The 23,208-nt window shown below is 44.3% G+C and overlaps 1 long non-coding RNA gene across 1 annotated transcript; it reads left to right on the top strand.

Annotated features, from left to right (window-relative positions):
- Positions 1 to 5,594: 5,594 nt before the first annotated feature.
- On the top strand, positions 5,595 to 17,026 carry LOC138300300 (uncharacterized). The gene is made up of 3 exons (XR_011204906.1): positions 5,595 to 5,645; positions 7,873 to 7,922; positions 16,001 to 17,026. It is a non-coding gene; the product is annotated as an uncharacterized lncRNA (long non-coding RNA).
- Positions 17,027 to 23,208: the final 6,182 nt, after the last annotated feature.

Genomic DNA, 23,208 nt, shown 5'->3' with positions numbered 1-23,208 from the left:
TGCACTCCTGTACGAGGCATTTAAAGATTGCAGTTTGTTTTCCGTGGGTGTCTACTAACTGCTGTTTGTGGGTTGCATTGGGGTTAATATTATGACTGAGGTTGATTCCTGGTCTAAGACCCAGTTTTCAATGAAAATGGCTAACATGTGGGCAGGAAGCTGGTCGAATTTCTTTGCCTTTAATGATTTACTTGTGGTTATATATGTGGAGAAGCCACCCTTGTGGTGACCCTTGCTTTTTTCTTTGGTTGCTGGGCTGAAGAATTCTTGGAATCCTGCTAACGGATTTTCCTCCACCTGCCAAGTTTCTTGTAGGCAGATGATATCGAAGTTTCTCAAGAAGTAATCCAGGTTTGGGTCATGATTAATTTTGGTTGACCCTGCTATGTTCCAGGATATTATTTTTGTGTTGCCCAGGACAGGTTTGTGCCGTGATCCAGGGTTTGCAATATCTTTTGGTGATCCTGGGTCCCCCCACCTGCCTTGGTGCACAGGGGAGTGTCAGGGTCACCAGAATAGTTTGTTCCAACTTGTTTCCTATTTTTCCAGGTCCATTACCAGGCCTTGACTTTTTCTTGGTGTTCCTGTGTGATGGAGATTATGAATTCTCTGGGTCTCAGGGAGAGGGGGTAGGAAGCTCCCTTGGCGTGTTGTAGGATTGATCTCCGAGCGTCGTCCCTGTGGTTTGCTGACTGTCTTCCATCACTTTTTCCTCTGGCATCATGCAGAATGAGGAAACTTGGGTACTTTGCCTTGTTCACTTCTTTAAGTTATATGCCCCAAAATTCAAAGGCCTCAGATTTTGATAGTATTAGGTTCACTTTTTCTGCGCTGCTAAGACAGACCTCCGTGCACTCAGTTGTGCCGCTCTTGCTTGGTGCTAGAAAGGCTATATACTCAAGGTCTTTGCTGTTTAGTTGTTCCAACCCTGAGATGGCACTGAAGATTCTCAAAAGGTTGCCTCTATTTAAGATGTCCCTAGGGCCCTGAGATTTGTACGTGAGATGAAAGATTAGGGTATGAGTACCCTTATCCTTCGAGTTCTGTAGAGGGTTGGGCGCAGTTGTGTGAGGCTTTGCAGATTGGAGTGCTGATGTAATTTCAACATCAGTGATTATCATTCGCTCCGCATCGGTGGTTTCTTGCTCTATGTAGGTTGAGTTAGGTGACTGGACTATAGTCTTTGTGATGGGCCCGAGGGTTCGATGTCAAGGATGGAGCGTCCATTGTGGAAGAAACTGATCCCTTGTCATCTCACGGACTGTGCCCAGGTGGGTGGCCTGGGTGGAAATTGCGTATTTGTCGATTTGGGCGTGGTTCATGTGAAGCTCCGTTGGATTAGTTAATGTGGGGAGAGCTCCTTTGGAGGTGGAGGGGCCTGGGTTCCTCTCTGACTCAATCCATGGCTCAAAAGGTGAGATCTGAAGGGTTGAGCCAGAGCACGCAAACTGCAGGAGGGTGTATGACTGGGGGCAGTTTGACTGGGGTTCGCTGGTCCTGTCCGGTGCTGCCGCGTTGCAGCGAAATCCTTGGTTCATGCTTCCAGCAGAGACTTTTCCTTCCTCTCTCTGCTACCTTGTGGTCCCGGGGGGCAGATCATAGTTATCTGACGATTGGGAGGGAAATGGGCATTTTATCAGTTCCTCTTTGATGGTTAACTCTTTTCCCAAGATTCCTCCCAATGGGTTATTGCACAAGTTTCTGTGTGTAGGGTGGGCTTTGGTTACTTGGCCCAGTAATGTTTTGTTGTGCATTTTCCTTAGCTGTTTCTTGTTTTTCCTAGACAGAACTGGAAGAAAGGGGCCTTTGTCATGAGTGTGTGTTTTTTCTGGGCTTTCTGTTATTACTCCCAGCGTCTGTTCTGGGCGTGCTTCGGGCTGTGTTGCCACGTAGGTGACACCCATTTGAGGTGTGTTTAATGTTCCTGGGGTTGGTTGGTCATGTGTCCATTGTCTGCCATTTCTCCACTCTTCAGCTCCCTGTTTTAAGTTTACCACTATTGTAAACATGATAGATGGCAATTATTGCAGTTTATTCAAGATTGGGCTGTAGTGACAATGATGGCCCTAGGTGGGTAGCTCCTTGTCAGCCTCCACTTTTGCTTGAGCTCTTTTGATTAGCGAGTTTAATCTGTCCAGCTTATCAATGGCCATAGTTGTGGTAGCCAAACTTTGCAAGATTTGAATTTGAATGTCTAGTGTGTCTGTATTAAAAATAGTAGCATTTGTTATGGCTGTGAGGGTTTTGTTTAGAGCAGCCCATCCTGCCAAGAGAAGAGAGTCAGAGTCTATGTGCCTCTGGCTTTGCGTGGTTTCTGACGTGAGCAGCGAGTTTGTGAGGGGTTGGTTGCTGGACCTCTTTGTGGGTGTGAGTTGGTCATCCCCTTCGTCTACATCAATGTTGAAGACCTCCTCTAACTCCTCCAGTGTTAGAGAGGCCTCACCGGGGTGGTTGGGCAAATGTAACTTTTGGGTTGATAGTTTTGAGGCCAGTTTGTCCCAGCTGCCTTTTTGAATTTCCCCAATGCAATGCCCTTTGATGGGAAGGTCGTCAGTATCTATGGTCTGTTTGTTACCACTATGGTGGGTGATAGTGCAATTGGCTGCTTTAATGGATGGAGAGTATGCTCAGTTTTGTTATGTGAGGGATCCAAGCGGGGCAGGGATCTTGGTAGTGAAAGATTTGCCATTGATTCTTGAGCATTGTTGCTTTGGGGAAGTCCACCCAGGAGCTTCCCATGGTGATTGCGCTGTCACTAAAAGATCTCCATCCCAGATAGCATCTCTGGATTGAGTCTCCGGTAATGGTTTTGTAGCTATTGTTTTTCTCCAGTGGTGTAAAGTACTCAGGGATCCCTTGGGTCCTCCCTTCATCTTATATTCGAAGTTGAGCTCACCAACCTTTACAAGGGTAGCACACCTTTTTGTTTTATATCACTGATAGATACGTAGCAATATTACTAGGACTAGGAGACCTGTACTCATAATGGGAAAGTAAAAACTACATATTTCAGCATGCTTTGGGATGCATGAATGTGATATCTATATGGTACCAATCTTAGTCATTGCTTTAAATGGAAGAAATAAGTGCAGGTACTCATTACATTGAGCTAGGGGCGTGGCTAGTGGGTGGGGTTAGAGGCAGGTGAGATATGATGATACGAGGATGCTTCTATCTAGTACGCATTTTGCCCATGCATTGCCTCTGATAGTTGTCTCAAAGGTCCCTATTCCATTGATTATAACTTGTGTTAGTACAGCCGTGGTGCAGTGTTTTTGCACAGTTACGTTATTTTCATGTGCAGATCTATCGTTGAAATCAGTTCTGTTGTGTTCATGGTTCTCATCGCCATCTGGCTCTTTCTGCCACACCAAACACCCCAAGATTCCCCCAAGTGCAGCTTGGCTCTCTTAACGGTAACATACTCTGGAATGAGGACTCAGCGAGTTGTGACTACTGTTGAAATCTGCTGTGAGTTTGAACGTCACATATTTGCATACTGGTAAACAAATGTCAGAAAATTGAGTAATATTAAATTGGGTATTACTGATACAGACAGTGCTTAGATTTGGCAAACATGAAGCATGAATCGGTATCCGAACGTAACTTATATGTCTACTCATCCATTCTCTCCAAAAACACATCGCAGATTAGCAGGTACTCACATCAGGCAGTGTCAGCTGCAAGGCATGCTTCACAGAATATGAATGTAGAGCAACTGCACAGCCCCTGGAAAGCGCAGCCAGTGAGGCACATTGCTTCGTCCCTTTCTCTCTTATGGCTCACTTTTTATCATAAAAACACACCTCTCTTTCTCGTTTTTGTCGCTCTCTCTATTCACCATCTCTATCCGTATTCACATCTCTAGTCTCTAAATTCCTCCCACACTCACTTTTGTTTCTCTCCCATTATCTTTTTCCTCTTGCTGCCCCACAGGCTACCTCTGTCTCGCTATCTCTTTTTCCTTTAAACCCACCTCTGCTCCTTCCATCTCTACCCCCTCACTCTTCACATTCTCTCACCTTCTTCTCCCTCCTCTCCTGTAGGCAGAAGGCCCCACGGTCCGAGAGCTGGCAGTGGAAGATACTGAGCCCTGCAGGGTCCAGCAAATGTGCAGAGTCCAGCAGGGTAGAGGTCAGGAAAAGAGTAATGCTTGGTGGAAAGGTCAGTAGACCTCAACCCAACTCACCTCGGCTCGAAGGAGGCCGCTGAGCCATCTTCACCATCTCATCAATGTCCCAGCAGGCAGGCGGGGCGGGATTTGCAGGGGCAATTGAGTCCGAGGAACGACAGTCAGACCCCAGTGAAAATGGACCAGATTACCTTGGTTCAAATGTGGCCACTCATGCTCAGTGCCTCTCCCCTCCCACTCATTCAAACTGCACACATCAGTGTGCCCCGGCAGCCAATGTCCCATAAAAAGATGACCCAGCATGGAGGCCTGGCAGGGGGCTGGTGAGGACACTGAGAGCTTCCATCTGGGTGGGGATGGAGCAGAGGCCCACTTACCCCTGCAGCAGACCATTCAGGCCCCATCGGGCCGCTCGCAACAGATAAATGATGCACACAAGAAGCCCCCGGGCCCGGCCCGTTGCTCAGCGCCCACCTTATCAATCTGACCCTGAGTACCGGTACTCTCCTTGGGAGTGGAAAAGTGCTGGTACTCAGTACCTGTGAGGACCGGCCCATTTAAAGCACTGAAAAACACAGCAGAAAGTTATACACCGTCAAAGACAAGCACAAAGTCAACTAGTGATAGGCGAGGTGGCCAGTTAGTGAGCTGTTACTGCATTATGATGTAGCGTTCCTCAAAGAACAAGCATTGGTAAAGCCAATGGGTTTCACCTCTATGAAATCTATTGGTTTTGTCAATGTTTTTTAGACATGTCACACAGTAGCTCTAGGTGCGGTGCAGCACGTCTTAAAGTTTTTTTTAAAAACTGTGTGTCATGTCTAAAAACATTGACAAAACAAACAGATTTGGTAGAGGCGAAACCTATTGACTTTGCCAACGCTTTTTTTTACAATGTGCTTTATTTGTTTACCAATGTTTTCCCGAGTTGGCGTTGATTGTCAAAAACGTATTTACCTTACGTTGTATTTACGGGGTTCCTTTAATTTAAACATTTTGGTGATTGTTTCTGGACGAGTATGTCCTGCCTTATCACCCATTCAGAGGTATTAATAATGTGCTTTATTTGTATAGCAAGGCTTTCCCGTGCTCATGGAGTTTTTGTAATTTATGTGATTTTTACCAAAAAAAATAATTTGTTTACTAAGGCTTTGTCGTGTTTATGGTGATTATAAAAAAAATGTTTTACAGTGCTGTATTTATGTGCTTGTTGCTTGTCTGTGTGGATATATTATAATATTTGTAAACAGTGCTTTAAATGGGCCGGTACTCTCCGGTACTGAGTACCGGCACTTTTTTATTTTCAATTTATTTATTATTATATTCTCAAGACAAACGTAATACTTTTAATCGGAGAGTACCGGCACTTCTCAGAAACAAGCAGGTACTCTGATACAGAGTACCTGCACTTCTATTTTTCCATTTAAAGCACTGTTTGTATAGCACCGCATAATAACCCTGACGAGGACCCGTAGCGTGATGTGTAGTTTGTCAGAGTGAGACCTACCTCTGGGTGAGGGCAGGACGAGCGCGTGCCCCCACATCCTAGGATCCGTGCTCGTGGTGGGCGCCCTGGGGAGGTGCATGCAAGAGGGAGAAAGGCGGTGTACCGTATGTGCGTTTGTATGTCGTGTATCCCAGATCACCCGCGCTGTCTTCTACCCCCCCCCCCCACACACACACAGAAGCAAGCGATGGCTCCCTCTCCTCAGTGTATTCTGCAGCTCCACCTTGCATTGCATGGGAAGCTAGAAAGCACGGACTGGAGCAGTGTTATGGGACCAGGGTGGCTTGAGGCTAGAGTGCTGTGCAAATGAGCAAGAGAGCAATCGCAGCTGCTGCAGCGACGGGCCTACTAACCCTAGTATAAAGCTACTCCGCTGTGTATTAGTTTAGAGGTTGATCGATGGTTCTGAGCTAGGACTAAGATCTTACTATAGCAAGCAATAATATATAATTGTCTAAACTTAGTAAGGCTTCTCAGCGTTATGGCCTGCCTCCTTTTCATCACACACAGAAATAAACTCTACTGCAAACTACAGAACTGGCGGAGATCCCGAATAAAGCTCATCCTCATAGGGACCCCACTGTAGTACGGCTGGGTGTACTGTTATGACATTAGTTAAGCGTTGCACTGGTACAAGCTTTAAACATCTGCTGCTCCTATTTGTAATTCACAGCGCTTGCTGCCACAGATGGTGACTCCGTGGCGCTTGTTATTACCTGTAGTATAGCACGTAATCATGGCCCTCCTCCTGCCATGGGGCTGGTGACGGGCCTGAGACCTTCTAACTTCCCGACTGCAGTATAAGTGGATAGCTGGGCCTGGCTTTCAAGTAACGGGCTGTGCCACTGGTTATATCAATTGCAGGCATGATACTCATTTGAAGTCCTGAAAACCTGTCATGTTTTCTGTGGCAAGATACGTGTAGTTACCCTTTGAACCTGACCCCGCCTTCTAACAGACACAGAGTCCTGCTCACAGTAGGTGCTTATATGGTGTGGCATGGTATTTTTGCATCACTGCCTCCGTGCTTGCCAGCATGCTTTAATGTTTGCCACTGCTTACGGGACATACTCTAACCTCTACGCATGTAGGGAAATAATTCAACAACAATGTATAATGTGTGATATAGTTAACCTGTGCTTTACAGTTTTTACCTTTATTCTTTGGCCACAGCAGCTTTGGTGCCCTTTTTGATTTAAACTTAGAAATATGATATGGAGTCAAATCATATTTTCCCTTCCTTGTGCGACGTGAAACCTTTTATCCAGTTCTCTGCAGTTGTTCTTCTTTTGAGGCCTTGTGTGAGTTATGTGGTCTCTGGCTGCAAAATGTATTCTTCCACCGGTCGCGTCGCGGTCAGTCAATTGTGGCTAAATGGAGCGGCGAAAGGGGGTTGAATTAGAACAAATGCAAGTTATTTTTACAGCTTTTATTCTCAAAGGGTACTTTTGGCCCCGTCCTTATTCATTTCTCTCACTCAGAGATGGTGTCCATGGTGAGCAGCTCTTACTGTGATACAGTTTGTAGTACTTTGCGTTGGTGGCTCACATCACATCTGTTTCCTGATCCATAGGTTGTGCACTCAAAGTACAAAGGGCAACACAAAACCTTGATTAATCTGCCCTGTAATGTCTGAAAAAGCCAGTGATATTAGCATATGGTGTCCTGTCTTCCCTTACCATCATTATGTACCTTTTTCTTTTTTTAGTTATTGTGTCAGATTATCCTGTGATCCGTATTTATTTAACACAGGATATTATTCATTTTACAGAACTGTACAAAACACGGTCTTCTAGTTTTAAAGGGACTGAGAAAAAGAAATTAATCTAGTCAGTGGCTGAAGTTCATTACGCGTGACCAGGAAGCCTGGGTTAAAATCCGAGATTCCCTGCATGAATAAATTGTGTGATATTAATCAAATCAGTTTACTTTATGCGTCTAATTTAATTTATAGTGATATTTGAGAGCACTTTCAAGTAATTCAGTTGAGGATGGACTGTGTACAAATACTCACTTGAATGTTTTATTAGCCTGTAATGTTCCACCATCTATAACAATAATTGGCCATGATGTAAGGGACACCAGATAATTGGTTCACTTTGTTCACTCCTGGTGTTGTCAAGAGGGAGGGTTAAGGAATGTTTTAAAGTTCATGTTTAGAAACTTTCACTTCAAATACATGTCAGTGCGATTTTGTAATCTAAATTGAAACACTTCTATTTGTTTTTTACAGATGTTATTGTTGTTTGCCAAAAAGAGGTAACATCACATGATGGTAGCCAGGTATGTAGCATAAGATTCCATTGTACATTTACGGAAGAACAGCGCTGGGCTACATACATTTATGAAGAGTTAACACATAAGTTTTAACATTTTCTGTGCAACAAGCTGACCTACAGTAAACTGCCCCTCCTCATTCTCCTGCCCAGTCACCGCTGCCTTAAATACCAGTATAGGGAAACGGAGCAATGGACTCTGTAGTGCTTAAAAGAAAGTTTTCTACTGGGGAAATCCAACAGTGTGTCGGAGATAGGGGCTCTTAAACCACAAAAATGTGTAGTTGCCTAAATTAACCAAGAAAAACTAGTACATAGAAACCAAGAGTGTATGTGTCAGGGGTGGATTACAGTGGGCGTGTGTCATCCTTGTTCAGTCTGTAAAGCCCTCCACCAATATATCCCATTTCAGTGCAGTAAAATATTTTCTCAGACCACTCTTTCCTCCCTGTGTAACAGAGTGCTCTCAGATCAAAACCAAGGGAATAAGACCTTTGTCCAACTTACGATAGTCAGAGGAAGTGAATCCTACCAGTGCAGTGCAATATTGCATTTTGCTAGAAGAAGAGCCAGGTGGAGGAATTTGGCGGAGGGTTTTTCGAACTTAGGACAGGGGAATACACCCAATAGGACCATTTCTGGGGAATTTATTAGTACACGGTCGATCATGTTTGACAGTACCTTGAGAACGGTTTGCCAGTATGAAAGGAGTGTGGGGCAAGACCAAAGCATATGAAGCAAGTATGGAGAGAAGGCTTGGAGTGGTCCCCATGTTGCAGCAATGCTCTGTACACCCACCCTATCAGTTTGCCACCAATCCATATGGTGTACACTATCTGGCACACCACATGTGGGGTTGGTGCTAGGTGGTGGACATGAAATAGGGCATTTCATGATTGCTTAAGGTGTTTATAAGTAAGGAATTGATCAAGGTAAAGATTGTAGTCCACCAAGGAATTTGGAAATCTAGTACCTCACAGTCAACATACAAGCCCTCTAATTTTGAGAGGCCTGTAGCATGCCACTAACAGAGTTGCCCTGAGCAAACCCATCCTGTGTGAGTAGGGAGGCCTAGCAAAATAGTGCCCGAGCTTACAGTTTCTTTGTGATTCTGGTAAGATAAAAGAAAGCCGTGTGGAATAACCTTGGGTTCGGTAGAATCGTGAGTAGGACACAATTAGTATTGCATTAAGCCCTTCTTAGAGTCTTTATGGGTAAACCCCATCTCATGCAGGAGTTGGCCAGACAGCCAGTGAGCAAACCTTTGGAGCTGTGCAGCTAAATAATAACATTCGAAGGCCGGGAGGGCTAATCCACCCATACTCATAGGTAGTTTTAGAGCTAACTGGCGGGGCCCTGACCCCTAAATAAGATGTGGGATGTGTCTGAAGAAAGAACGAGGGATGAGGGGGGGGAAGGTTTGCAAAATAATACAGTAACTGAGGTAGTACCACCATCTTCACTAGTGCCAGGTGGTCCATTACTAAAAGCAGAGGAGAAGACCAAAAAGCAAACTCGTCTTGGAGGGACCCTGCTGAGACTGTGGCACTCTGCCCAGATTTCAATCCTGCAAATTAGTGGGGGAATAGTAGTTAGTAATCACTAGGTACCAAAAGGTAACTGATTCCCAGTTCAATCTGGGGTCTAATTGTACATAAAGGGGAAAACACTACCATATGCTAAAGAAATACTGCTTACATTTTAAAATATATATGATGTTCTTACATTCTGCTTGTGTAATTTAAATTTAATAGATTGTGAAGATTCTACATGTACTCTGAGATGAGCCAGATCACTGGTTTGGCCTTGGTTTGAAGGAGAACCATTGTAAGACATGGACAGAGTGGGCAATTGCCCAGGGAACATCTTTCCAAAGGGTCTGGTCCCTGCTCACCCATCACAAGCATGGCCGGCAGACCATTGCACCAGCAGGGTTTAGCAGGATGGGTGGGTCCTTCATGTGTCCAACTACTTGACAGTGCTTTTTCTGTTTCTCTCCTCTCTGCTGAGATAACTCCCCAGGTACGCAATACTTTCCAATACTCATGGCGAGCCCATCTTGTCTGATTTTAGAAATTGTCCCACCTTGTTCTTCGCTTCCTTATTTAACCATTTCTTAGCAAAAACCCTTTGAATCAGCTGCTGTGTATCTCCCATCTGAACTTGATTTCATTGCCCTCTTTAATTCTCTTTGATTGGTAGATTGGGCTTAAAGTTCTGAGATAAATGTAGAGTCCTGGAGATACACTCTTGTGCTGTGAGACTACAGACAAGTTGTGGGTACCGCATATCCTGACTTTAGCTACAAGACTGTTGTCCACACATCTGCTCTGCCTCATTAAATTCTTTTAGGTTTAAAGTCCACTGTAGGTTGAGGTGAGCCAGATGATTTTGGTCAACTTGTCTAAACTAGCGGAAGGTTACCTACCTTAATGTTTTCCAAACTGTATTCAACAGGTTTTATAACATTTATAAACATAATCAAAATGTTGCTGTTGCTTTCTCTTCATGCCCTTGACACCATGTTCAAGGGCATTACCTTACTACTGAACAAGGACATAGGGGGTCATTCTGACTTTGTAACCCCGTCAAAAGACCGCAGGGGTCATTTCGACTTTCCCGCTGGGCCGGCGGGCAACCGTCAAAAGGGCGCCCGCCGGCCCAGCGGGAAAGACCCTGCAACAATGAAGCCGGCTCCGAATGGAGCCAGCGGAGTTGCAGGGGTGCGACGGGTGCAGTTGCACCCGTTGCGATTTTCACTGTCTGCAAAGCAGACAGTGAAAATCTTTATGGGGCCCTGTTAGGGGGCCCCACGACACCCGTTCCCGCCCTCCTGTTTCTGGCGGTGTAAACCGCCAGAAACAGGCTGGCGGGAAGGGGGTCGGAATCCCCATGGCGGCGCTGCTGGCCCGGAGGATTCTCCGGGCCAGGGGAAATCCGGCGGGAAACCGCCGGATCCCCTTTTCTGACCGCAGCTTTACCACCGCGGTCAGAATGGCCCTGGAAGCACCGCCAGCCTGTTGGCGGTGCTTCCGTGTCCCTCCACCCTGGCGGTTCATGACCGCCAGGGTTGGAATGAGGGCCATAATGTGTCACTTGAACAGAGCATACCTGTAGTCTCATGTGGCCTCTGCTTGGATGTGTCTGTACAATTGACTTTTTGTCCTGAATTTTGACCCTTTGTCCTAATTTACAGTCCTGTCCAGAATTTACCTCCTTACTGGCTGTTTTCCCTCAAAACCCAGGATCTGTCTGACATGCTCCGACATATCCTACAGCTGAACTCCTTGAATATAGCTCCCTTTGGGATCAGGGTCAGTTTCCTCTTCATTATCTGGAAGTAGCCTTTGTCTCTTAGTAGCTGGTTGGGATAAAGCAGAAGATACTTTCTCTTCTGTTGTAGGCTGCAAGTCTGCTTCTGATAGTGACACCGTGTCCTCTGCAAAGCTAGAACCTGCTGCGAAGTTACTTGGTACAGTCCACTTCCAGCCTATCGTGGCACTGTTGCCACTTCCTGTTTTATATTACTTAGCAAGCTAGTCTTGTCGCACAAAACAACTGACCAAAGTAAAATAAAACTCAGTGAGCGCCTACATTTCTCACACTACCACTCAAGCCCAAAGGAGATGTGAGTTGGATTTTCAAATCCGCTCCACGGCACAACCAAGACACACTAGAAATGCTCTCCATCCAGCTACAGCACCTGAGCGGAAAGCACATATTTCGCTGTCAGCACTACCACCCGATCACTGCAGCAGACCGTGATAAACTGAGAATTGAATCTGATTTTGGAAAATAGTATTATTAAAAAGAAAGGCTTCACCAAATTAGGCCGATATCGTTCCCTCAGGATCGAAAGGAAGACAGGAGAGCAAGGGCTTGTTGGGGCATTTATGCTCATTGGTTATGACAATTTTAATACAACTTGAAGAAAACTTGGGTAGTGTTTCTGTCTCAGGAGGTAGGGAGGCCTCACACGTAACTGCTAGGACAAACAGGGCAGGAGTAGGGGTAAATGTGGTTTTACTTGACTCTAATCAATTGGAGCTATGAACAAGCTGCCACATAATGTAATCTCTGAGGGTAGACCAGAAGGTATTAAGTGAGTCACAAATATGCTTCATTGATGTAGCCCAGTTTTGACACCTACACTGCCTCTACTGCATATAGGAAGGAAGAAATCTTTATAGTCAACTCCGATGAAAAAAGCTAAGGTGGACCTCCTTAGACACTTGATGGACAAGTGAGAGATAGTTACCCATAAAGAAACCTAGATTGTTCACCAGAAAGACATTTGCTGTACAGGTACCTAACACTTGAGGCAAGATCATTAAATGATATTGGGGATGACACCCCCTACTGAACAATTTGTGGGACGTTACTGAAAGGAAAATATGGCCTCTTATTGTATTTGGTCCAGCATGCACAGATGTGGCTGTATCCCCATTTTATACAGTCTGGAGGTTAAACAATATATCCATAGTGTGGAAGACCGCTGATAGATATACCAAAACAAGGTTCAGCAACTGCTGTCACTAGACTCAAACTTCGGGAAGGGCTAACAAGTCAATCAATGGAGGTGGGGCTAACACTTCAACTAATTAGGCAGAATTTTTGTTACAGCCTATAAAAGAAAATAGTGTGCATTTTAAACATATTGATCAATTTCAATATGATTTACAAGAAACATGTTTTAATGGATTTGACAATGTTTACTGGCTACTGACATCTTTAAAAAGGGGAATTAGTGATTTAACAACCTTAAAACATATTCTACAGATTTCAGTATAAAGAATTCAATAACCAGTTTTCTCAAAGTTATTTCAGGGCGAGGATGGTTTTTGCAATTTCCTAAAAAATTCCTTCCGGGAAATGGAATAAGCTCATAAAATATTTTTAATTCCATCTTCAGAAAGACACACACTGCTGTATGACTGTTGAACAAAGGTACCTTTTCATTCTGCTCGTCAGGAGGTTGCAATATGCGCTTGTTTGAGGCCATAAATGTGTTAATGACTCAGAATATTGAATTAGTGGGTCACAGCACCTGATTTCGAGATGTAAGCCTGGCAAGTATCTGCTTTCAACCCTAATTCATATTACATTCCTCCCGAAATTGCATAAGTAAGTGACATTTAGTTGGCAATATTACTATATATTATTGACTATGGCAGAAATATGTGTGATTCGAAATCAAAATAACATAATTGTTGTTAGCACCCCACATACATCAGTTCTGAAATTAGATGACTGAGCCACATCCATACAACAAGCCACCATGCCTAAGGAACCGACAAAAAAGTTAGTGCCCTTGAAATACCTTTTCAACAAATGGTGTTCGAGCATGCAAAGGATACAAATGACACTTCAAAATCCAGAACACATAGAATGTGTCACTGATGGGCAGTGTCCTCCAGAGAGGTCACTTCAACAGAAACACTGCCTACTAACAGTATATGTGGTTAGAATAACAACCATGCTTTCAGTTCTGTTCTGCATCCCACAGCACATGAATTGTTAAATCCATTAAAATAGCAATGTTTTTTAAAATCCTGCAGAGGCAATGTGCATTATAAAAAGCAACATTTCTTAACATTTCTTGAACATTCCTTTAAGACCAATGACCATTTTATCTATGATGGTTGTTCCAATTTGTATTGAATAATTTTAGCAATTTACCCGGCCCGGGTAGAGAAAGTGTCAACCCTGAATGGGGCACAATAGGACACCAGGCTGACAACTGTTTGTCATTGTGACAGTGGAACAAGTAGTGCACAAAGTAGTGTTTTTATTATGCTGTGCGTTTGCACTGGTTACCTATTATACACAATATCAGAATTATGCTGCTTTTGAGAGACGAGGATTACAGGTCTGATTTAGATCTTGGCGATGTTACTACCAAGCCGCGTTAGCAGCGGACCCAAAAAGACCATTAAGTCAACGGTGTTCCGCCCGCCATATTTAGATGTATTGCAGCTGAGCCGAAGAACGCCACAATGGAGTGTACTCTGTCACGCCACCTGTATCTAGTGTTGACGAGTATGCCACAGTCGCCGCGTTGATAACAGAATCCTGCAGAGCCTGTTTAGATAACACAGTGGTGGTGTATCAGCGGAGGACCCATGACAGTGGGAGTCCGTCGAACAGCCAGTTCAGTACACTTGTGTAAAAACAGCCTCCTCAGTCCCAGCGGTGTGGGGGCTCCCGATGTCCAGAGGGTCTCCTCCCCACAGTAAACTGTGCACGGGCTGAGAGCTCCTGACTGGGTCAGGCCCCTAGATGTACTTTGCAGGGGGCCCCCTCATCTTTCGTTATGCCACTGATTCAGTATAGTACTATGGCTGTGGCCATTGGCTGGAAGCTAGCAGCCCACACCTGTTGTAAATTGGACAACTGTGACACCTGCAAAACACACTATCAAACACACACCATTTCAGACCAGGATCCTTTGCCATTACATTGCAGCAGACCATTGCAACAGAACGTTTGGGTGTAGGCATTGTCACACAGGGGCCAGGTCTTTTTCTGTGTTTCTCGCCCTCTGTTTGTTGTTAATATTACTTTTTTGGTACTAGTTTTTTCACAATTATTCACTATGGCAGGGTGGAGAACTTTAAAATTAACAGAGGGAGAGTTGTCTGTCATTGTGGATGAGATTATTAGAGTAGAGCCACAATTATTTGGAGCACAAGTACAAAAAACAACCATATCTTGGAAAAAGGCGAATGTGGACCAGGATAGTGGAGAGAGTGAATGCTGTATCAAACAACCTGCGTACGCAGGAGGAGATTAGGAAGAAGTGGAACGACCTGCAGGGGAGAGTGTGTTTCCTAGCCTCCAAGCGTCACCTGGAGGCCCAGAGGACTGGTGGAGGTTCTCCCATCCCACATTAAGCTATTTCCCTGGGAAGAGAAGGTCTTGCAGATCCTACATTCTGAAGGCTTGACAGGAATCTCTGGTGCAGTGGAGAATGGTAAGTTGCACTTAGCAATGTCTCAACAATCACAAGGAAGTAATGCCCTTAACCTAGATGTTTAGAATAGTCCAACACCCTTATCCAAACAAATATACCTGAACTTGACTGCACAAAATACCTTGTTTCATACCATTTACTAGCATCATGGTTGTATCTCTCTCTTTAACAATGTGCAATATGTTTAGTCAGCTTCTGTGTTGTTCCCCATGGATCATCCCTTGCATTTGCTTAGTCCCTTGCTTTCTGTCAATGTATGTTGTTGTTCTCTCAAAACAGGTCCTAAACTCCATCAATCTGCTTGTAAGTGGTATTTTCACCTATTCACATCATACCCATTTGACTGTACATATTGTAAATGTGTGTTCATCTCCACTACAGATATTGAAACAGATAGGTGTAACCCACTTTTAACAACTATTGTCTATGGTGTGAACAGATGACTACAAATACCATGATGCCCTGCATTTGTATCTGCATAACAACAGTGCAATGTAATGTTGCTCTACCATCCTTTACTTCTATATGTGCACACATCTCAAAACGTGTGCATTTGACAGTCACCATGTCATGGATGAAAATGACAGTTTTTGTGTATCTCAAGAATGTAGTCACCTCCCCATAGCTGCTTCGAAGTGATGTAAATGCTCACATAGTTCATAGGTTGTTGAATCCAAGATTTCCTACCATCTGTGTGGCATGCTGAAACGAAGTAGTATCCACACAAAATTTACTTTACACTGTCCAAGTGATGACCAATGTCAGTTTTATTATTAAGTTAAACCACAGCATGTCTAATGTATTGTAGCCTGCTAGGGCTTGGAATGGTCCAGTACTCTTATCTACTCACCACTGTGTTGGTTTGAATATCTGGTACATGTAATGTACAATTACTGAAATAACATTTTGTATTTAAGGACATCTCTACATCATCATCAATGGAGTTTGCATCTGTGTCAATCAGTCTGCATCTGTATAACAATGAAAATCACACAAAGGCCTAATCATTCTATCAGTCTAATTTTACTTTTTTAGGTTGCCACATGTGTAGCTAAAGACACATATGAGGTACCAACCAGATTATAATTTCATATTGTATGCTTTCTTCTCAGGTCTAACCCCCCCAGGTCAGTGTACCACCATCTGCCACGCAAGACACCTCCACTCCAGACAAGGATGAAGCCTGTGGTGAGGACTCCACTCCTGCAAGTCCGGATGATCGGAATCAGTCTGGTCTGTCTGGGCATACAGCTCCAGTGAGTCACACTCAGCCCACACCTACACCTCCCACCCCAGCTTCAACAACACCTTAGCACATGGCTATCCCCACTTTCTGTGTCCACTGAAACATCACACCAATCTTGTGACCTCCAGACATGGCTGCTGTTTAGACAATACCAACACTGCCTTCAGTTGTGCCAGGAGTGGGATGGGGCACATTACCTCCAGGGCACAGGGTAGTGGGGGTAGGTGTCATGGGAGGGAATGAGTGGCCCAGGAAAATGAGGCCACTGGTGTCTTTGTCAGCCAGACCACCATAGACCGAGCTGTGTGAGCAGTACCGGAGTCCAAAGACGTGATGGGCCAGGTCATTACTGAGCTCAGGGAGACCAAGGAGGTGCAGAGGAAGCTTATGTCAGAAATACGCAAACACAATGACAAAATGAGCTCCCTGACTGGGGTGCTTTTTCACATCTATCATCACATGCAGGGCTTTTCCCATATAATCTGCCCTTGTCTGTGGTCTTTCTACATCTGTACCAAGTACACCACTGCCAGCCACAGACAGAGAGGCCCAGCCACAGTGAGCGGCTGCTCCTCCCACCTCAGACCCTGCACCTCTGCCACCCCTCCCTGGAGGGATCAGTTATCCGGACCATCAGGAGAGCATGGCAAGACCCCCACCACCACCTCCTAGAAACGCAGATTCTAATTTCCTCCAGTGCGTGTCTAGCATTCACTCTGTGGACTATTACAGGGATACATTTACCTTTTAAGAGGTCAGTTGTATTTTGTACATTGGACTCCAAAAGGTTTTAGCCTTTACTGCTATACTTTCATCCACCATGATATACTTTTTTTAAGTTCATAGTCTCATTATTTGAAATACCTTTCTGTTCCTTTGTGCCATGCAAATAAATTATTTGGACGCAAGACTGTTTTAGCATTTACTGTGGCACTTTGTTTTTTATGTCTTTCTTCCACCATCATTTATTTTTTAAACAATAATTTGCAAAGGAAAATTATAAAGGACAAAAAGGCAATGTGTTACACATTTCATTCAAACAAAACAAATCCCAATCCCAATGTATTAGTAACATACATATGTAGGTAACAAGTCTTACACAAAATCAGAGCTGAGTTTCATAAACCATAAACGACCCCAATAGTCTGTGCTATTTAGGGGTGGATGTACCATGACCTTGACACCATGGAAGAAAGGGAATATTGCATGGAATCAAATTAAATAGGCAACTATGATTGGTGCATGACCTCAGTTGGAGCGATACATCATGCCCTCACAAAAGGAATCATACGTACATCAATAACACCAATGGTCTACATCATGGCAGTTACACAATTTGAGACTACATGACAATTACAGGGCACTTTGGCAGCATCTGGTGCAATAACACAACACAACCACCATTCAGTGGTGTGCTAAAAAAACGGTTCTATCAACTATGAGGAGACACTTCACCTAGAATTATTTTACCTGGCTGCACAACTGCAACATGCACTGGTTTACTGGTGATGAAAACTGGGAAACGCGCCTACTGATGGGTGCTTAGGGTGACCACTCCCTACCTGAGTTATTCATGATGGGCACTAGAGTCCCCGCTATGTAACTGGCTGTGATCAGACTGACCTGTGAAACTTGGGAACCCACAGTTAGAGGAGTGGTACGTCATGCACCCTTTGCTCCTAATACACCCTTGTGGTCCCTCCGGCCCTTCCTCCAGATCACTAAGTCGGTGTCTGTAGCCGGTGGCGTGCGGGGAGATGTGAGATCCTGGGCGCTCTATATCTAGGGGGTCAGTTCATCACCCTCCCGGATGCCCTGGCCACTTTCGGGTTGGACTTAGGGAAATTTCTCCGTTATGCTAAAATATCGGTGGCAGCCCGTACAATTTGGCCCACCTTCCTGGAGGCACCTCAGGAGTCCTGGACACTGGGGGCCATACTGAACCTGGGAAGGGGATGCAGGTTGGTGTCACTCATATATAGAGCATTTTGGGAGGGCATGCTGATGGTGGTGCTTCCAGTACAAGGGGTTAGAACAGTGTCCTCTAATGCATGTTTCAAATTGACACATTATAATTTCATACATCAAGTATACTTATTCTCTTAGATCCTGCACAAGATATACCCGGCGAGACCCTCAACATGTCTAAGGTGTGGCCACGTGGCTATGGACTTCATACACATGATCTGGAACTGTCTGGATGCAGTCAACTATTGGAACAAGGTTGTGGCTGCCCTAAGTGGGGTCATTGAGAGAACCATTCCTAGGGAAATAGGGCACTGTTTACTGGGAGGGAAAACGAAAATAAGCAGGAAGTTCCTACTGCTGGGACTCACATTAGCCAAATGTCAATTGGCAATAAGGAGGCTATACCCTAGGGCCCCCCACACTGGCTGAATGGGAAAGGGACATGATTGAATGGGTAAATGCAGAGAAGAGACACATGCATCAGACTCACAGGGACACCAAACTTGCAGGTGATTTACAAATCTGGGCAGCTATGTTAACTGACCTACTAGACCCGCCAACCACAGATATGTTATAGCGGGCGGGGAAGAGGGAGGGGAGCCCAGATGGAATGGTCAGACACAAGTACACTGGGGAGAATGAGTCATGGTCAGCAGATGGGGGGGGGGAGGAAGTCCAGCCCACAGCTGCACTCTGAGGAGGAGAGAGTTGACAACAGGGAAAGTACGTTTGGGAGGGGGAGGAGAAGTCTCACATGTGAAGATGAATGCGTTGCTTTTCTTTATTGATGTTCGACTTGCTGAAATGTACCAGCACAATGTCTTAATGTTGTAACCTAATATTAAAGCCAATAAAAACCTATACTTTAAAAAAAACTACAAGAAAACACATCAACAGCTACCTCCATTGAACACAAATTGAAGATTTAGCAAACATGAAGGAAGACCAGTATGCTACGGCTTGTTATACACATGTGGTTTGAGCAAGTTAAGTGGCACATATTGCCTTGATGGCAACATCACACAGGAAACGGGTATGATACAATCTCCTGAACTTCTATTCATTCACAGTGCAAGTTGTACCTGTACAAGATCTGTCCATTCCAACTCTGTCCTAGGATCAACACATGTTCACTTTGTACTTTCCAGCAGCAACATATCACTGCAAATGTCACAAATGTTAAATATCCAAATGAAGATTACATGGTGAAGGATCCTGAAACACAATAACAAGGGATAATTAGTGATTTCACATATTAAATTTGACTCAAATGACAAGTTAGGAGGACACATATACTTAGCACAAGCAAAGTTAATTTTTTCAATTACCACTGTAGGGAATCTTTGATCCACTAACATCTTTGCCTTGGACTTTCCTGAGCTGACCATTCCTACCAAATTACCATTGCAGATTGATATGTTCCCTATGTTACAAATTGTTCTGGCATTGGACGTTACAAACTAACACTCAAGTGAAGAAGTGGTCAATAACATCTTGACGTAGGTCACCTCCTTCAGCACCACTGTCATCTTCATTGAACAGTTCAACATTCTTACCTGGTGGTTCTTCACAGTCTCCCTCCACTGTGATTATTGGGATATTCCATTGCAGGGAGATATTGTGGAGCATGCAGCAGGCTACTGTGATTTAGCACACGTTATTGGGTGTGTAAAGGAAGGCTCCACTGGCCTTACCCAGGTAACTAAGCCTGGCCTTGAGGAGCCCAAAAGCCTGCTCCACTGTCCTCCAAGTTTATCCATGGGCCTCAATGAAGCTGACTTCTCCTGGCATTGTTGGTTTCCTCAGCGCTGCTAGCAACCATGGTCTGTTAAAATAAGCTGAGTCTCCTACATGGAAGCAACATATTAACAGATTATTGTCATATCAAGCCACTGTAGCTTCCTAAACTAGGATTCAGGCAAATTATCCTCAACTCATATTGTAATTACCAACAAGCCAGGTCCTCTCCGGTCCAAGTTGTGACATCTGTGGGGGTATGGTGCTGTTCCGCAGTACAAAAGAATCATGTGTTGACCCAGAAAATCCGGTAAGCAGACAACTTGCTCATTGATAGAATGGAATTTCTTCCAATTGCAGTAAACATGTACACTTGCATGTGGTGGCACCAATGCAATATGCATGACATCTATTGCTCCAACCACATTTGGTACTCCATCCAAAGCATAAAATTCTCCCTTCAATGTGGCACACCACTGAAAGTTGGTTGGGACATGCCCCCAGACACTGCCACAGTGTATTGAAAAGAGCCAGTGGCCACAAAGTGAAGTACTACAATCAGTTTCACTATTGGTGTCATTGCTCCTTTATTCCTATTGTGAGGCAGGAGATCAGACTCTAGCTAGTGACACAAATTCAGGATAAATTGCCTTTTTAGATGAAACTTTTTTATGACATCCCTTTCTTCCATGGTGGCTAGGACTGGAAAGGTCCTAAGGCCCTCATCTCCCACTCATGCATTGGTTCAAAGGTCTGCAAGTATGGAAAGGAAAATATCAGCCTAAATGGTCACACCATACTTTGATGATCAACATAGATCTTAAGTTTTGGTAACATTAGGAATATCATTGTGTAATACATGTACACACATTGTTATCAAATCTTTGAACTTCAAAACTAATTTTTTCATTTTCTTTTTTTTAAATTAGGTGCAAATAATACATTTGAAATGTGTTATTAGCACCTATGTTTTAAAAAAAATACAGTCAAGGATGTAGTGCGTCCCCCGTGGCCCTATCAATGTCAAACACAGACACCGTTCACTTTTTATTGTGTCATATTTTGCTAAAAACTTTGTCATTCATATCTGACATTTGTACCGACAATAGCCTCCATTATGAGTGTTGGTGATGAATTACCAATTTGAAAATGGTGGCTGCCTGACCTTGCCATCAGGACATTGGCTACCCGATGTGCATTGCAGGAAGTTGACCGTGTAGTAGGTGGAATAATCCACGACAGACCCTGCCATAGGCTAACATGTGTGGTGGCTACACAAGAAGGCCAGTGGCTGTGTCCGACTCTGTCATGGATCGTGTCCTCTGTGTACTTGTATGTGGCGTATTGAAAAAAGCTCACTTGCCTCCTAACACTGCAGCCACCAAGACCTTGTTTTTGCTGCTGTTACCGACCTCTAGGAGACAGGATGCCGGGCAAAGCAAGTGACAGGGCCCCTGCCTTCAGCACGGAGGAGCTGGAGCTCCTTCCCAGTGAGAACCTGTCCCTGAATAGCCAGCTGTATGGGAACCCAGAGGAATAGGTATACGTTTGATTGGGAAATGACTGACTGAGTAACTGGCCCCTTTTTTGTCCACAGGCTAATTTGTCCCTTTTTGTGCATGGGTGAAGTGTTGTGATGGAGTATAGTAAACTGAATGAATTAGCTGGGGACAGAATGTTGCTTGCCACTGTAAGAAATGTATGTGCCTGGAAATGTAAAGTCACCTGAAAGGATCAACTGTAATATCTGTCCATTTAACCCACAAACAGACAGCCAGTGTCAAAATGGTAGTGATGTTAAGTGCAACAAAAAGTTATGGAGTTGTCTGATGCTGTCCTGTCAAGTGTGATTATTGCCCATATTATGGAATAGGATGATTTGTATGGTTTAAACATGACATGGTGCCAGATATGGGGAAAGTTATTTCTTGTGCTGCAAGCTTAAATGCCACAGGCTCTCAATCATCCATACAAGTATGTCCCATTACTACACACACTTGTTCATATATCCACCAAATTCCTGCTCTCGCTGGCACATAGCTGCCCTTCCATACTGCCCTTAGTTACTGTTTGTGATGCAAATCTTGGGTTCTAACACTTAAGAGTTTAGGCATGAAGGCAATGTAGCTGTGTGTGGGGTTATGTGCAAGGACTGTACAGGTTGTTTAGCCTTTAGTAGCTCACAATGACTGTGAGTAATCAGGAGTGGGTCTCATAACAATGAAGGATGATACCCTGAAACCGGACTCTGGATGCTTGTTTCCAGTCCCGTGAGGACCTGGCCTGGCAGTTCAGGCTGGGCTGTTCCCATGGGGAACAGGGTCAGGACCGATTCACATATGGCTGAGTCCAAACTGGGGTGGCATGGTGAGCAAAAGAACAATGGATTAAACCCGGATCTGTGACTGGGGGTGAGTATTTGAAAAGTTTCAACACTCCATCCATCATCCTTACGTGTTGCTAAAGTTGTCATTAATATGCACAAATGGATTTCATAGGGAACCAGACACCTTGGAGTTAAATGTCATCTGGTGTTTGTTTCAAAAATTGCAGACACCAAGGGGACATGTGACCTTCAAAGATCTCTGCCATGTTTATAGTTTAAAGGTAAGATTGGTTGTACGTTCTGTGAACACCTCCTTGTAGCATTTTGTAATGCAATTGCTATAGGATTATGGAATTGAGTAGTTCCTATTGGGGATACTATTTAATTATTAGATATGTTAGTTATGGGACAATCTTGCACGAACCTGTATGGACACATTTTTATTTTGGATTGCTATGACTTACGGTATTGATGTCCATTGCCATGAAGGCAGTCAGTGCCAGATTGGTGGGTACTACTGATATCTTGAGGTGTGCTTTTAAACATTTTCTAAGTACAACACTACAGACATATGCACTGCATGTCATTGTACTGTTGTTTGAAAACCTTTGACAATCAAGCTTGTGTCCTGTGCTACTGTACATCAACAATTTTGAGGATGACATGCATAACAGCGACACACCTCCTGTTTTGGCAACAATGGGGTTGATTTTCTTCTTATTCCAGGGGCAGCAGCAACGGCAGGACTTGTATGACCAGGTTCATGGCGGAAGGAAATGTGCAAACTTGAAAGAAGGTGAGTGTTGTCCTTTTATCACTCCCATTCCACCAACTCAGGTGTGGAGGTTTACCTGCCACAGTTGCATCAGTGGGAATGCACATCGTGATTGGCGAGGCAGAAAAAGGGGCTGGAGTCCTGCCACCAGCCATTTTTGTCTATGGCGCTGTTGTACATACCATCACGTCAGCTGATGGGTTTTCAGTCACAAAGTCAATGGCTGGATGGTTAAGGCCAAGATCTAAATCAGGTCGTAGGTTTGACA

Source organism: Pleurodeles waltl, chromosome 6, assembly GCF_031143425.1.
Source record: "Pleurodeles waltl isolate 20211129_DDA chromosome 6, aPleWal1.hap1.20221129, whole genome shotgun sequence".
Lineage (NCBI taxonomy): Eukaryota > Metazoa > Chordata > Amphibia > Caudata > Salamandridae > Pleurodeles > Pleurodeles waltl.
The sequence above is the reverse complement of the archived record's forward strand: the minus strand, read 5'-3'. Positions and strand labels throughout refer to the sequence as shown.